Here is a 17,182-nt window from a genome sequence, read left to right as displayed (position 1 = left end):
AGCAGCTTTTTGTTGGTGTAATTCTGCTCATTGTACTGGGATTGTTAGTATGTTGTATATTATGGTGCTTCATGTGGATGTGTAAGCAAGCTGGAGACACACAAGAAGAATGGAAGAAGCAAAAGCTCAGGCAGAACATTGAAAGTGGCAAATATTTTGCTAAAACCCTCAGAGGGAATAACATAATATAGCAATTATATTATATTATAAATATAGGTGAAAGAAAAGGGGGGACTTGATTCAGGGAATGAATAGTTAAATGTTACTAATGCAATCTAGTGTACCTCAGCAAATGTTGGGGCCCGGAGCCAAAGCTTAGCCAAGATAAGGAAGTAGCCTTGGGCTGTGAAATAACAGGAACAGCCTGCATACAAAGTGATAGAGTTAGAACTGTTATGACTAAAACTTGTTGCTTTGGGGGAGTCAGAAAGGCTTCAAGACAAGAAGCATCTAAAATTTGCCATGACATTTGACCTTAGAAAAGCAGATGTATAGAACTATAAAGATAAGGAGCTGCAGAGCAAACACTAAACCAGAACAGACTATCCCTCAAGAACAGTATATATGTGATCTCAGAACTGAGTTTGTACAAAAGCAAAGGTTAACTAGCAGACACAGTGAGGAGAGTATATTCTTCATCCAGAGACCCCTGACGACCACCCAGGGACACCAACAGGCATGTGCAAAAGACATTTGCATATGATCATGAATATGTATATATATTTTGAAAACTAATTAATATCTATATAGAATATGTACTTAACCTGCACAATTAGATCTGATGGTGTGCAAGTCAGGAGGAACAATCCCCCTTGCACCCAGCGCTGTAACAAGTATACATGCTTTATAACTCTCTGTGAGTTGTAGAGTTTGTTTCCGTGCCTCAGAAGCCAATATCCTGCACCTCCAAGCACCTTCACTTTTATCTAAGTCTGGGAAGAGTCCAGCTTCTACTCGAGTTGCTCAGATTTCCTAGGTACAGTTCTTGTATTCTCATTACTGCATACATACACGGTATTTTGCTGTCTTGATGATAAGCTGATTTTTTTTAGATGTATAAATATGTAAATCTCTGTGGGTGGTTTGTATAAGGTGTTGTACAGAAAGCTGTAGATATTGGTAGCAATATCTTAGTTAAAATAAAATGAAAATTATTACAGCTAGTAAAAGGGAAGAGGGATATTTGTTGGGGTTTTCTTTTGTACTGCAATAGCTACTACCTCATTTAGTTTGGTCAGTGATTCTGGCAACCACATAATCTCCAGAATGGTTAACAATCATGGCCTTTCCCCCTTTTTGTAAGTTGAGCAAAAGTTCTGTGCTGACAAAATCATAAATGTAACGTAATAAATTTAACTATTTTTTATTTGTATATTGGTTCAGATAAAAACCTTGTGAATGTGCTTTCCTTCAATTGGAAAAAGACAAACAATGCATTCCTATGCACTTCACAGTCCTGCAGAATCACTAAATAGGGAAAAAACTAGCCGAGGTCCCCTAGGGGCTATAGCAAAGGGACTTTATTTTTAATATTCTCATGTCTCAAATTATTCTTTCCAAGAGACTGGTTGGAACAAATATCATGAGCGATCAATGCTATATGTGCTTGCTCTTGTCAGCATACAGATTCACTGTCAGCTGTTAAGTAGTGTGGCACACATCTCATAATGATGTAATTGTCTGCAATTATTGCAGGTAAGAGATACCTGCTCAGCTTGATGGCTTCTGAAAAGTACTGTTCTTGCACCCTTGACTCTTCATGTTGTATATGGGGAATGTAGTAACAGCTTGTGGTCAGGGTGCGTGTATGCTGCCTACAAAAAGAGGAGGGTGAGAAGTACAGCTGTCTTGGGACAGCAGAAGGAAAAAGTCGTAGAGCCTGCAACCCCCTTCTTCCCAAACCAACAGGTTCTGCAAGAGGCTGAAAAATGCTGCAACTAGTAGTTGTGAGATAGAAAGGAGCTAATGTTATGAAAGAATCACTGATAGTTGTTTTTAAACAATGCAGATACCCCAGGTAGTGCAATATCTAAGCTCTTTTCAAATGGGTTTGTGTGGGGCAGCCATCCATATTAGAAGTTCATTGCTTTTTGAAGTGCATGATACCTTTTGGAAGATTTTTGTTTGTTTCCCATTACAAGAAGTTAAATAAACTTTAGCAAATCCAGTATAGAATAGCCATTATGGAAAACTATGTTTTCCTCAAATTATGTTTTATATAATTTTTATTCATACAGTAAGCACAATATATTCTAGCTTTTATTCTTATATCCTTCTAATAGTAGTGTTTGGAGGTCCCAATCACTATTAAGAGCATGAGGTAAACTGTAAATGGAAGTCTAGGCTTTGGAATGATTGAATCTATTGACTGTCCCTTAAACACATGGAGAAAGTCCAGTTCCCTTGCTTATGAACACTACTGTGCTTCAGCTAGTCCCTTTAATTCAGTAGAAATAAATATGGACTATGGCAATGCTATAATTAAGCAAATACCTTGATTAATTGCAGATAAGGTGCAAACCTTTAAAAAGAGCATTCTTCAAAGTAAATAGGTTTTCCTTTTTCAGCATTAGTGATTTATTTCTTTGTCCAGCATGCTTTCAGGGAAAAAGCCTGTGTATCTTTTTTCCATTTGGAGTCCTTACCTTTCCTTGCAATTTCATTTATTCATACCAAGTTGCTGTTCTGGACTCCTTATCTTCTGCACTGTCCTTTTTTGTGAAATCTTGTGTTTTGAAAAAGCATAAAGCTTTTCTGACAATTTTTCAATGAATGCTTTTGCACAGAGGAATGGAATGAGCTCCAAAGAGTGGGTTGTGAATCTGTTTTTTGCCTACATGAGCAGTGGTAGTAGTGGAGAATGCTACTGGCTCTCAAGGCTAGAAAATCGAAGAGTACTTGTTCTGAACTTGCTAAACTTCAAATCTCTAATTCATGTGAGGATATCCTCATTACATTTTCGCATGGTGATTCAAGTTATTTGGATAAAAAGTATGCCTGCTGTGTTTTACATTACAGTGGAGGAACTCCTCAATTTAGAAAGAGGTTTTAAATTCAAGACCTACCACTGCCAGCCTATGATGCATGTCTCAACTTAAGATAATAAAACCAACCTGTTTTAGACAAATTCCATTTAAATAGTGAACAATTCAAAGTTGTGAAAATTAGTTCAGGCTATAAAGTTCATACAATTCTCGCATCAAGTATTTGTGAATAGTTAAAGCAAAAATAATTTAGTAGTATTTGACAGTGCTCACCAAATAGCCTTGGAAGAAGTCATTTGTATAAAATTCTGAAATGGTGTTTCGAAGCGGCTGACTGAAATGTTTAAGGTTTTTTAACTATTGGAGAGATTCCGTGTTTGGTAGTCAGATGATATACAAATAAGTAATACAGCAGCTGTTGTAACAGAAATATTGAAAGAAAAATATGAGCATTCTCTAGAACGTACAAACAAAGAATGAGGTAAGTGTTCCAATAGAGTTGTGCGAAGAGATTCTATGGAAACTTGCCTGTGAGCTAACTGAAGTATGAGTTTCTTTTACTTACATGTTAACAGTTTATTTTTCCACTTGAGCAATCTTAACAGAGTAACTGGCTGTAGGAGTTAGGCATGGAAATTCAGTATGACCAGAAAAGAAAGTAATAACATTTTGTCCAGAATGTGGACTTTGTCTAAATAAATGAATGACAGTACTTGGTGACACCCGAAGTGATACAAAAATTTCCGGATACTATCCTTCAAAGTCCAAACCTCCCCGTAAGAGGAAGCGGAGTATCCAGAAAGTTCCTGAAATAAAACCCAATAGCAACAAAGTCACTATTAAGCAGGCATCCTTTATTACAGCGCTGGGCAGCACTGGGGATTGATCCACCGTAAGTGCTCCAGTGACTCGGTAAAATTCCAAAGATTATATGCTATAAAGTCATACATAGTCATAAGATTCCCGAGGATTCATTAACATATGTAAAAGTTCAATCTGCATGCATAGTTGTCTTTTTAGTGGTCCTCAGGGGTCCTCCAGTGGTCTCCGATGGTCTTCCTCACCTATCCGCTGGTTGAACTTTGGGTTTCCTTTGCCCATATATAGTCATTGAATTCGCTCATCAGTCCTTTAGCCTTGGACAGTCACAAAGGGCTGATTTAAACTAGTTCCTTGAGTGCTTATCTTGGCACTGATGTCTCGAGTCTCGTTATCAATGAATTTACGAGCTTATTCACCATCTTTTTTAATCCTATCTGGCACCAAGTTGCATTCTTCAAATACCTGAAACTATCTTTGCAAGGGAGGAAACCACAAGAGACCAAGGATGCTTACAATAAGGTCTGAGTCAAGGACCGTCAGGGGTTTAGTCCTTTCAGAATGAATTGTATTTGATAGGGATATTAAGTTCCCCTGCACGTCTTTGCTATCTTGTTAGTCAAGACTTTTCTATAAAATAGAGCAGTTGACAATATGGATTGTAGAAATAGGACAAGTAATGAGTAACACAGGTAAAAAATAAGAAAATGGAATTCTAAACAAAGCTGTGGTGGCTGTAGAACCATGATGTAGAACATAGCAAGTTAATACAATTTTTAAAATTACAGTAATTTTCTTACAAATCCATTCACAGCGCTTGTTCCATTTTTGGGGGAATATTTTGTTCTTTCTCCAAGACAGAATGCTTATTCCATTTATCTTAATTCCGTTGTTCTTATTTATATTTTTGTGATGAGTATTGGTTTTTACAGGCATAAGTAGTAAGTGCTTGACTTGGAGACAGAAGGAGGAGAAGAAGGTAGAAAATGAGCTTTAGACAGGATGAAAGCACTGTAGTTTAAGAGGAGGCATGATGTTTGATGTGCAACTCAAAGCTGTGCTTCTGTGCATATGTGGAGCTACTTTTGGCATTAAGGGCCATTTTCTGCTTATCTTACTCCTAAGCCGTTTGTCTACCTAAATCTAACATACATGATCAGTGAGTGATGTAAAACGCACTGAAGAGATGCCAGCAAGAGTAGTTTGTGTACAAAACACAGAAGCATTCTTATTCAAAGATGATAGCAGAGGAATCTTATATTAAACCACTGTATTTGTGTAGAGGGCAAAAAATCAGACCTCCTCTGTCACATGAATTTTTAAATTTCATTTTTATATTTGATGATTTAGATTGCTCTGGGGAAATCCTAGTTTAAAAAAACAAGCAAACAACCAACATCCCACCCCAAAAATCCCCAAACCCAAAAGCCACCTAAACACCAAATATCTAAATCTTAAGAGAGTGTTGGGCTTATGTAAGATTACATCAAGTTTGCATCTACTTTCGTGTTTTGCATTTAAGGCTTGGGGTGAGCTCATTAAAACAAGTAATGTTCTGTTCTTGAAAGATGATGTTGCGAGACTGTCCTTTGTGTTTGATAGGATGTCCATTGCTGTCACTTCCTAAGTAATAGCTGTAAGTTTTCATGAAGGTTGCTGCTTTGAGTGCAATCTATAACTTTCTAAGTGAGTGCAGAGAGAGGAAAGAAACAAAACAAGCACACTATAAGTGTTCCTTTGGCTGACATTTCTTCTATCCCTTTGGTTGGTAGAGGTGGAGATATTGTTCTAAAATGCTGCACAAATTTTTAAGAAACGGCTAGCAGTAATGAAGACAAAAGGAATAAAAATGGGAGGGAGAACATAACAACTTCAGAAAAAGCTTTTAGCACCCTAGGTTGTGGCTTCTGTTACTGGTATGTTATCTGTTGAAATGCCATGAAAAGGTTAACAAAACTATCATAATCTGGGTTGTTGTTATCCCTTGGCAGATGTTGGAGTTGTTTTCTTTGAGTTAGTCGTATCTCCTTGAGGATGGTGGATGACAATCTTTAATTTTAAACATCCCCTCAGTCTGTAAATAGCAGTTTGGCACCTGCAGCTTTTCCAGGACTAAATTTGGAACTTTATTTCCTGATGCTTTAATTAATCTTGTGTGAGCTGTAAATGTCAGTACACATTTTTACAGCGTCTTTGCTGTTGGGAAGTGAAAGAGTTGAAGGACTTTCTAATAGAATAACTTCTTCACTTTCAGTTTAATACGTCTAAATATATAGCAAAATGCAGCTGTCTGAAATTACTTTAGTGATCGTAGTTGAGTTCTGCATTTCTAAGCCCTGTTTCTCTTGCATGCTGTCACTCACTGTTTTGTCTACTCCAAGTTGAGATGCAGGTGATTCAAGTGATATGTGTTTGTTCAAACTCTATATCCTCTTGCCTTTAGTTATAATGCCTTCAGGCTGGAGTTGCCCTTCTGATATTGATGTAACCTATATTGTGTCTACTCTAGAAACATGAATAATGCTTCTGTCCTGTCACATTTGGAATAACTGTTAGCCGGCATACTAGATAAGAAGGAATTTCTAAACTTGTGTTGCCTCTGGTGATGTCATACCAGAATTACGAGAACTTAAGGAACAATGGCTAGTAAGGAGCTGCCTTTTTTAATGAAAACTATGTTCAAGTCTCAGTGATACCACTTCCGAGACATTTTGTCAACACATTTGACCCATTTGTATTCTAACTAAAGCTTTCAAAATCTACCTATTGTGGTTTTGAACTCTTCTTTGTGTGCAGAATCCACAAAGCGTTATATTTTGTATAAATTGGTATAGTAGAAATGTTAATATATGAACTATTGATGATCAATAAGTTGTTAAGCAGTTGACATTATGTATTTCCTTCTAAAACCAATCAAACAAAAAACCTGGAAGTATGAACAAATTTGTTTTCGTCATACTTTATTTTAATAATTCAAGCTTTTTACAAGGGAATAAACCTATGTTTAGAAAAAAAATCTGTTTGGCTGTCTGGAAACATATTAATATTAAAGATGGTACCTTTCCCTTTAGATGGGTTTTGACATTTGTATGCTAGCCCTGGGAGTCTCTGTGCAATGAGTTCTCTATAGAAGATTTAAAATAAAATCCATAGTTTCTGTACTGTGGGCAGAAAATGTCCGTTTTCCTTTGCACACAGATGTGCACCAAAAGGAAAAAAAGTTTTCTTAAGAGAGGATATTACTTGGTAATAAATGTCCTGATTTAAGAACTTTGCAAAGTGAAGGATCGGTGTGGTGGTGCAGTAAAATGAATATCAAATTAGTCTTTGAAAATTATTTTCTTTCAACCTAAAGGTTGTTACTGATACTGTTTTGGATTTCAGCCAGGGTATTTGCATTCATCTACTATGTTACTTGGCTGCTCATTTTACCTTTCTAAGTTGCAAAAATAAGGGAGGTAATAAAGCAGCAGCTTTTAAAGGGATCTTTAAAAGTTCTCGTATTGTGGCATGTTTACAAGAGAAACATACTATTTTTAGCAAGCCCCTCCAAGTTGTCTACATTCCGGCATGATACATTCTGCAACACTTCCCAAGAACGCCCGTCTTGGTTAGGGAAAACCCTCCCATAAACTCCAAAGTTTACAGATAGAACCATTATGTATATAATATCTGTCGATGTCATACTAATGCTAGTAGTAGAGTAGCTGAAGTGATACATTGAGATATCGGTAAGTTATCCTAATGTGTGTAGTGTAAGTTTTAACTGTATAATAAAATCCAATACTGTTACTGCATATTTGCTTGTTTGCCACACAAGCTAGGGATTTGATTTCTTTACTTTGAGGTAGTAATATTAGGAATACAAAAACAAAATTGTGAAACAAATGTCTGAGAAAATGATCATGTTCTAAGAAGTAACCTTGTGTTGTTTAAGCATTCCTGTGCTATAATCTGTATTGTGGTTTTGACCTTTAGCTTTTCTGAGCTGTCATGCACTTAAATTCAATCCATAATAGTGTCATGATGGTATACTGTCCCTTAGCACCTCCATGAGTTTTCTTTGTCAAATGAGGATTATGTGTTAAGCTGAGGCAATAAGATGAAGGGAGCGGGTAGGCACTATGTCCGGGAGTGGCAATTGTTTTGAGTGCTCCTCCTAAAGACATAATATTCAGTAGTTATGTTGTGCTGTTTCTCAAAGTGACACTGAAGCAATAATCTGCAGACTTAAAAACTTTTTTTTGTTAACCCTTTTCCCGATGCCCAAGAAAAGTAGTGGAATTACTTTATATAAGGATATATACATCACATAAAATTGCTGCAATGAGTACAGTTTAAGAAGTTACACAAAAATTCTGGTCAGTTATGGATGCTGTTGGAGCTCTTGAGTCTGCCAAACTGGGTGGTTGTTAAGGGGAAATATATATTTAAGTTGTTTGACAGCTCCCTTTTTTTTGGTCTGTAAATATGGTAATTTGGTAAATACCAGAATGCAGAGGTGTCTGAAAAAGGAAGAATAAACAGAAATCTATTTTATGTTTGAATGCATGACTTTTGGATCTAGAGCATTATTGCACATTGTTTCATTTGCGCCTGACTTGATCTGTAATATATATGCAGTATTCTATAACATAATACCTTGGTAAAGTAGCACTTAGAAGTTCCACTTACCAAGACATAGAATGAGCATGAACAAGTACTCATTGTACTAAGAATCAGCACATGGGTGACAGGAAAGGCCTCTGAATGTCACAGCACTTTTAGTGTTTTACTACTTGCTAAGCGTGTATCTTCCTAGCCAATACTAGGATTGTGTGATGATGTGGCGGGGTGAGATCTCTATTTGTATTAATAACATCTGATAAAATGATGGTAGATTAGTATTTTACCAGCTGAATATATTGGTGTCAATTCTGTTCATCTTTTATGTCTTGGATTAGGGAATCTTTATAAAAGCCTTTATAAGAACTCTTTATAAGAGCCTAGTTGAACTGTATAAAATTTCCCATTCTTATGAAGCATGCCTGCCATATGGTATGGGTTGCACTTATCACTAGGAAGAAAAATAACATCATGAATGGTCCCTATTGCATAGGTTTGACTAGCTTTCATCAACTAGTCCTTTCTTGCAATGTATTTCCACCGTCTGTCAATAGCATAGTTTCAGGGGAAGCAGATATATCTGGGTGAGTGTTTACCCACTTACTGGTCACTCTGCTCCTACATACTTCTCCTACAAAGTCATTTTGGATGCTGCCAAAAATACAAGGTGAATGGAAGTTAAACATTACTTACTGCTTTCACAGACATATATGATAACACATAAAACTGTCAAAATCACTGTGGGAGACTAGATATCTCTAAGGATCTGGGTAATAGTAGTCTGCATCGCTGTTGGAAATTGTACTTTTAAGCATAATTCCCATTGGATTTTTTCGTCAAGGAGCTCTGCCTAGTTAACTTGCAAAGTTTTGAAAATAGTATTCTGTTATCCCAGCTATGCTTTACTGTTTTTCAACTGAAGGCCAATTTGTATTTGGGGATTGGGCTTGTTGGCTTGGGGTTTTTCCCCTTTCTGTTGCTGTTGCCACACAAATAGTTCTGTTTGGTTGCATTAACCTATGCAGTTTATTGAAGGTTTGTCATGAAAACTAAAGTAAGGTTAGAGCAACATAAAACTTAAAGGTTTGCACTTTCAGTCATAGGTAGCAAATGACTTCTGATCACATGTGGAAGCAGTAGGCCAAGAACAGCTAAATCACCAGGTCAGAATGCCAGAAACTCTTTTCTGTTTATGTAAGCAGTAATCTGGCAATAGATGCCCAGTTTACCAGATTTTAGGGGTTGATATCAAAACATCTTTGCAAACCAAGTATTGTAACATCCATGTTCAGCAGATCTGAGTTCATTTAACAGTTTGTTCAAGTCTTCTGCTAATATATTCTACCAAGACAGTCAATTTGGTTCATGCTTTTTAGCTGTTCAAGGGAATTTTTGGAGAATATTGCCATGCAAAAAATATGTTAGCATCAAATGTTTCAATAGCAATAGGGGCCCATAGGAATAAGATCAAAGATTACTTTTTGATGCAATGAGACTAGAGGTTAGACAAGGTTTTAAGGTTCATGTCAACAATAAGAAAAGCATGACAGGAATTAAATAAGAAAATGTAATTCCTGTGTTATGACTGCAATTTTAAATGAAACATACTCACTTTGGTTTTTTCTGTGCATCCTACAAAATGCACTTACTTTTAGAATGTCAAACATATTTTTAAATATGTATTTGAGAATTGCAGAGAAAGAGGTTCACATGCAAGTTTTTAAAAATAGAATGTCTGCAAATAACTTAATTTTTGAAATATTAATTGCTCCAGTTTACCCCCTTTTTAATTTCGTGATAGCTAGTTGTCATTACTGCATTTATTTTCTACTACTTGTTTTCTGTTTAACCCTGTTTTCCTCTTTGGTGCTTTTCTCTTAATTATTCTTATTCTTTAAGAAGATTATCCTGAGTGATTGAATTTCATACCAGTCTACTTTTAAGGGCGTGGTTTAACACACAGTATAAGCTAGATGTCTAGTGAGTGAGAGTGCTGTGACCTAACACAAGACAAAAATGATGAACAGTACAGTAGAGCAGAGTAGGGCTTAGACATTCCAGAGCTTACAAGCTGTTACGCTGCTTACTGTATCTTCTGGAACCTCATGCTTTTGGGTGACGTGTCAAAAATTGTCTAAACTGTGGCTTGCTACCAGGAAGTGTGGTACCACCTCCTACTTGGACTGGCTTTAGCGTTTGTCATCAGGAGCTAATTTAGCTCATTAAATTTGCCCACCAGAATCTTTAAAAAAATATAATGAATTTATGAAGAAATGTCTTGTTGAATCTTCTTATTTTTATAATGAAGTCATATGGTACTTTGTCTTCAGTACCAATGCTGGTTCATATCAGTTTACTGATATGATCAGCTTCACCATCACCAAGAGTAGCAGATGACAGATTCAGGGCACTCTGGCAACAAGTAGAGACCAAAACGTGTGTCAAAATGTTGCATGCAAGCTTTGTATCTTGAGTGAGGTTTTAGTTTCATATGTATGAGTTTCAGAATGGTAACTTGGTCATCTGGAACTGTGTAAAGAAATCTGTTCTGCTAAGACACCAGATACTCTTGTACAGGAATAATATATGCTGCTATGAGAGTTTTTACACCAATCTTACTGCACCTGTTTCAGAGAACAGAGAGGGACCAAGAAGACTTTTTGGCTTGACTGTAATTATGTAGTTAGAGCTGCAAAAGTTTTCAGTGTATGGCTGTAAATCTACAAAGTACCTCGTCACCCAACTTCCCACTGAGATATTACCACTTTAATGTAACATTCATAAAATATGTTAAAGGTGCCTGAAATGCTAGGGCACTTGGGGGTTATTCTGCTTAAACCTAGGTTATTATTTTTCACCTCTAAAAAGGAAATCTTGTTGTCATCTGTTCTTGTAAATCATGTCTTTTACAAACTTATTTCATAAGCTTATTCCATTATCACTTTTTGAATTGACTAGCTGGCCAGCGGTTTTTGTTTAACAATTTTTAGATTATAATTCCCAGGTATTCTTTCTTATTGTCTCATAACTTTGAAGCACTGTAGTAAACTGCTACTTTTATAAATTACACATTTTTTTATTACACCATAATATATCCTCCCACATGAAACAGCTTTTTCAGATGGTATACTTGAGGATAATGCTGGATATAGCATGTCTACCAGCAGGTTACTTCTAAAAATTTGCTCTCATAATTATCTTTTCCCTTCTTACTATTATTTGACCTTTAACTCTTGTTAGTTTAGAATTAAAAAAAAAGCAAGAATCTTTACTTACCACTTACATAATTCTCCTAGCCTGCTTTTATTTTCTTAAGCTATAATTTCATTTCCAAGGTGATTTTGCACTTCAGCCATAGAAACAACTTAGTTGCTCATTCTACTTTTTGTCCTTTAATATTTTTTCTTTTTTATTTCTGCATACATCCCATTAGCTATTCAGATCCATAGAGTGTCAAATACCACATTTCCTAGTTTTTGTTCAATAAAGGCTTTTGAAACTTAATATTTTAGTGTAACCCAAACCTTTTTAATCGTATTGTGTTGGTCTGTCTTTGTGGTCTCAGTTCTAAACCTATGGAGACATTTAAATATCTTTTCCCCCTTTTTTCACAGAATCACTCCTGTTGATATTGCCCATACCCTAGAAAAACACAATAGTAAGGTCTAATGTTGGTGATATCTTTTCATTGCAGTTATTTATGAACTGAGGTTGTCCTAAAGCTGGTATGTAGTGTACTAAAACAATTCCTTGTCAGCCTGAGAAATTCTCATTTGGTACAGCTGGTTTTCTAATCAATGCTGGGTCCTTTCATATGGACTGCCTGATTTCATACATCCTACAGGGAGCCTTGTACAATTTTCCTGTGCTTCTGGGTGACATTTTCAGGAGTTTGCCCTAAGAGGGAGGGTATGAGCCTGTAATTCCAAGGCACCTGCTTTTTCTTGCCTCTGTCTCTTCTTTGAACATTTAATTACTCTCTCTGATTCTCCTTTATGTAGAATTCTTTCTTGGAGGTATGATCCCAGATTCCTTTCAAGGTTAATTCTGGACTTAGTGAGAGAGGCAGACAGCCCAGTTTGGGGCATGAAGCAGCCCCAGTAATGTCATAACCAGTCTCAGAAGGAAGGCAGAAGTGCAACAGCAAAGTAGAGTATTCCCAGTCGGCATTGTGCTTAAAGTTCTGCATTAATTGGACGTCTTTGGCTGTATTGCAAATGTGGCATGTGTATTTATTTTTAGAGTAAGCAGGAGCATGCCTGTGTGGGGCAGCCATGACAGCTCCATTTTCCTACCTTTTTCCCTTGAGTGTTAAACACTTTGACAACTTCTGTTGTATATTGAGTCACAATAATATAACACTTTTTTTTAAAGACATTATCTCAGTGTAAGCCAAGTAAGTCTGTCTGCAGCACGTAACAAATTGACTTGGTAGCAGTGCATGCAGATTGCAGATCACAGAAATGGGTTGCTTCTGAAAATGTGGTCTTTCTATGTTTAAAAATTATAACCTGACAGTTGTGATTTAATGTGCAGCATAACAGGTGCTACAGTTTGGGCCATTTTCAATCTCTGCCATCATGCATGGACAGATTTGGAGTTTGAAACATGGTTTGCTGCTGCAGCATGTTCATTGTGTTGTCTTTTGCTTTAATCCATGTTGCTATTCTTACATCAAACTGCAGTTTCCAGCTGTTCTTCCACAACGTGCTTAAGAAGTTTTTGAAATTGTTTGGTCTTTGACAGATCCAACCGACATCTTTCTAGGTTTGAATTATTACTGCCTTGTTATTATGGTTGTTTTTAACATTGATGTTGTCTCTGTCAGTCTCCAAGAATTTTCTGTAACCCTACCAAGCCATTAAAGATGTCTGTTTAAATTACACTAGAAAGTTGACTATGGAACGAAGATACAGAGCATGATGTCTGTGTGCAATGCACCACTTGTGCCACTTTTTTTTCCCCAGTTATTGTTCATTCTTTCCTGCTGCATAATGTCTTCCCCTTCTCCCCACCTTTTTTCCCTGCTTTGTGGAATTAACTTGCTACTCTGGCCTCAAGTGTTCACTTGATTTTATCAACAAACAACACAAAGAAAATAAAAATTTAATAATGGAAGGAGCTTTCTGATGTTTTTCTTAAAGCTAAACATAACTTCACTGAGTAAATTATAGTCCTTGTTTATGGGGGTTTGTCTCTTAAGTTTGGTTCAGTGTGGCATGTATTTCTTCATGATGTGCACCTTTTCACTGGTGAAAAATACTTCTATGCCTCTGTGTTCTGTGATAATACCTATTTCATTCTCCATCATTACTTCCTCCATAATGATGCAAACCCTCATGTGTTTCCAGTCTCTATGTTTCAGATCTTTTAATTTTTGTTAATTCATTGGCCCACACAGAAGAATGGATAAATCAATAGGTAACCAAACAGCTTATTCAAGCTACTTAATATTTCCATTGTTAACTGGTGTTGATAGAACAGGTTGTTTCTTTTGGCTCTGTATGAGGTCTTTGCCAATGGTGAAAATACAAAGAAGTTTAATTCATTTACACCCTCTATTGCTTCACCACCAGATACCTTTCATACACAACAACTTTTAAAAGTGCCCTTTTTTCTTTTTTTGCAAAAATGCTTTTCAATTTACTTACAAAATACACTATTAGATTTTTCTAGATGCTTTTATTGGATGCCTGACTGTGCTTCCACTGAAAGCAACAAATACAGTTCATGATATTCTCATAGTATCATCACAATATCAATTCTTAGTCGAATTCACTGACAATACTCATGAAATTAACTTTTTTTAACATTAAAGTAACTTTTGTAGAAATGTCACAAAGTGAATTTGAGAAGAAACAAGAAAATAATAAAAATATCTAGCATATATATAAAAATGTTATTTCACAAAACTCCGTAGAACACAGATGTAGTGCTTACTCAAAGAAGCATTACAGCATTAATGGCCTTAGCATCCGGATTCAGGGAAATATGATACATAATGTAAAAAATATGAGATGGTCATGACCCCCAATTAATGTACTTTCATAGAATGTTATATTCAGTTGTGCTGGCCTGAGATTTAATTTCCCAGTTTTAATGATTTTTGTGTTCCAGGGCTTAGTGAATTTTGGGTTTTGCTGTTGTTCTTGAAGGGTAGGAGACCATTAAGCTTGTCATATGTTTATCAATGTAATTTTTTCTGTTCTGAAGTCTTGACAGTCTGCCAGCAAGTTCCTAAAGTTTGTGCTTTGGGAACAGAAGCTATCAGAAGTGGTGTGTGTCTTTTGAAAATGATTCTGGTTTAATGTACATCTAAAAGCAACATATTGACATGAGATATAAGGGGAAGAGTGTACTGAAGGCAGGCTTCAGTACTAAATGGACTCAAAATTCCTTAAGTATCTTGCATCAGGAAAATCTTTTCAGGATAGTTGCACCTCATCTTCTCTTGTGCATGGGAGTATTTAATGTGATCTTCATAAAACTTTAGTTACCAAAGTCATAGAGCAGCATTTGTATAAGAGTTTGCCTCTGATACTGGAAAGAAAGCAATGAAATAAAAAAAGAATCTTAATCCCCTACTAATTACGCTAAAATTGTTCCCATTATCAGGGAATGGCCAAATCCGTTAATTAATTCTTCTGTATAAGAGAAAATTGAAACCTCCAAGGGTAGCCGGAGTATTCTTCGATATAGAATGTGTCAAATTTGAGGCTGAAGATAGATTCGTTGTTCCACAGAGTATATTTTGACAGGAAATGGCTGTCATTGACTCAGTTTAGGAAATAAAAGAGTAAACGCTTACATCCTGGAGAGGCCAGCAGTGTTTAGGAAAAAGGTCTGACTTCTGCTGACTATTAGTTACTCACTGTATCAGCGAAGAAGAAATTAGCCCGGCTTTCTGGTTTGTTTTGATGGAATCTTGCTTGCTTACTGTGGTGGTAGATGCTGGCTGGATGCCAGCTGCCCACCAAAGCCGCTCTATCACTCCCCCTCCTCAGCTGGACAGGGGAGAAAAAAAATATAATGAAAGGTTCATGGGTTGGGAAAGCAACAGGGAGAGATCACTCAGTGGTTACCACCATGGGCAAAACAGACTTGATTTGGGGCAATTAGCTTAATTTATTAACAATCAAACCGAAGTAGGGTAATGAGAAATAAAACCGAGTCTTAAAACACCTTCCCCATCCCTCCCTTCCCAGGCTTAATTTCACTCCCAGTTTTTCTCTACCTCCTTCTTCCCCAGTGGTGCAGGGGGATATGAGGATTGGGAGTTGTGGTTAGTTCATCACTTTTTCCTCCTCACGGGGACAACATTCCTCCCCTGCTCCAGTGTGGGGTCCCTCCCACAGGAGAGAGCCCTCCACAAACTTCTCCAACATGACTCCTTCCCACAGGTTACAGTTCTTCACAAACTGCTCTAGCATGGGTCCCTTCCATGGGGTGCAGTCCTTCAGGAACAGGCTGCTCCAGTGTGGGTCCCCCTCTCCTCTCTCCAGAGGTCCTGCCAGGAGCCCCCTCCAATGTGGGCTTCCCATGGGGTCACAGCCTCCTTTGGGCATCTGCCTGCTCCAGCATGGGGTCCTCCATAGCCTGCAGGTGGATATCTGCTCCATCATTAACCACCACGGGCTGGAGGTGGATATCTGCTCCATCATTAACCATCATGGGCTGCAGGTGGATATCTGCTCCATCATTAACCACCACGGGCTGGAGGTGGATATCTGCTCCATCATTAACCATCATGGGCTGCAGGTGGATATCTGCTCCATCATTAACCATCATGGGCTGCAGGGGGACACCCTGCCTCACTGTGGTTGTCTCCACAGGCTGCAGGGCAATCTCTGCTCTGGTGGCTGGAGCATCTCCTCCCACTCCTTTGCTGCTCTCATGTTTAAATGGGAATGGGGAATTGGAGAAGAACTATGAAATATCCAGGTCAAGATGTAGATTAAACATGGTTAATTTGAAAGGCTTTTCTGTTGCTATCTTACAAATAATTATATGAGAATGGGATGCCATTGATCAGCAATGAATCTGAAATACATGTTGGGTCTTCTTTCGTATAACATATATGATTTCATCATGGGGGTTAAACTTAGCTTCTTTTCATGTAAAGCTTATAATTTTTATTCTTAAAACAGTTTATTTTACATAGAAACACTAAAATAGCTAATATGATTCATATAGATATTAAAACAATTCTTGCCTGTTAGGCACTGAAAAAAAGAACAGATGCAATGCATGCTATCAAGCTAATTTTTTGGAAGTAGTGGAAACCCTTTTCACTTCTAGGTGGCATTGCCTTGGAGAAGCACCACATGCAACATGTTTTATAAATATGATTGCTGCCTAGCTTTCCTTTTTTCCCTGTAACTTTCTGTGTTATGCAGTATGAAAAAACCTCTCTGGAAGAAGTAGTAAACAAGCAAATTTTTCATGGCTTAAGCTTTGAATTCCCCATTTTTCTAACAGGTGTAGCCTGGATATTTACTGATATAGCATGCCATAATAGATAAATTATCCTTATGTGCTTCTAGGTATCCTCAGCCATCTATAATAGTAAGCTTTATAGTGATAGCAAGCTAGAAACATAGTGTGTGGCAGTATTATACCAGGAAAGATATCTGGGTTACAGGAATAAATTCTGCTTCCCCTGAAGAGCTTGATGCTATTTCAGTCTTTAAATCATTTAACTTAAATAGTTCCTGTCTTGAATTGTTGATACTCTCCACATTAATGTCTTTTTTTTTTTAAACCTTGCCATGCAG

Source organism: Phalacrocorax aristotelis, chromosome 8 (genome assembly GCF_949628215.1).
Source record: "Phalacrocorax aristotelis chromosome 8, bGulAri2.1, whole genome shotgun sequence".
NCBI lineage: Eukaryota > Metazoa > Chordata > Aves > Suliformes > Phalacrocoracidae > Phalacrocorax > Phalacrocorax aristotelis.
Note: the sequence above shows the minus strand (reverse complement) of the source record.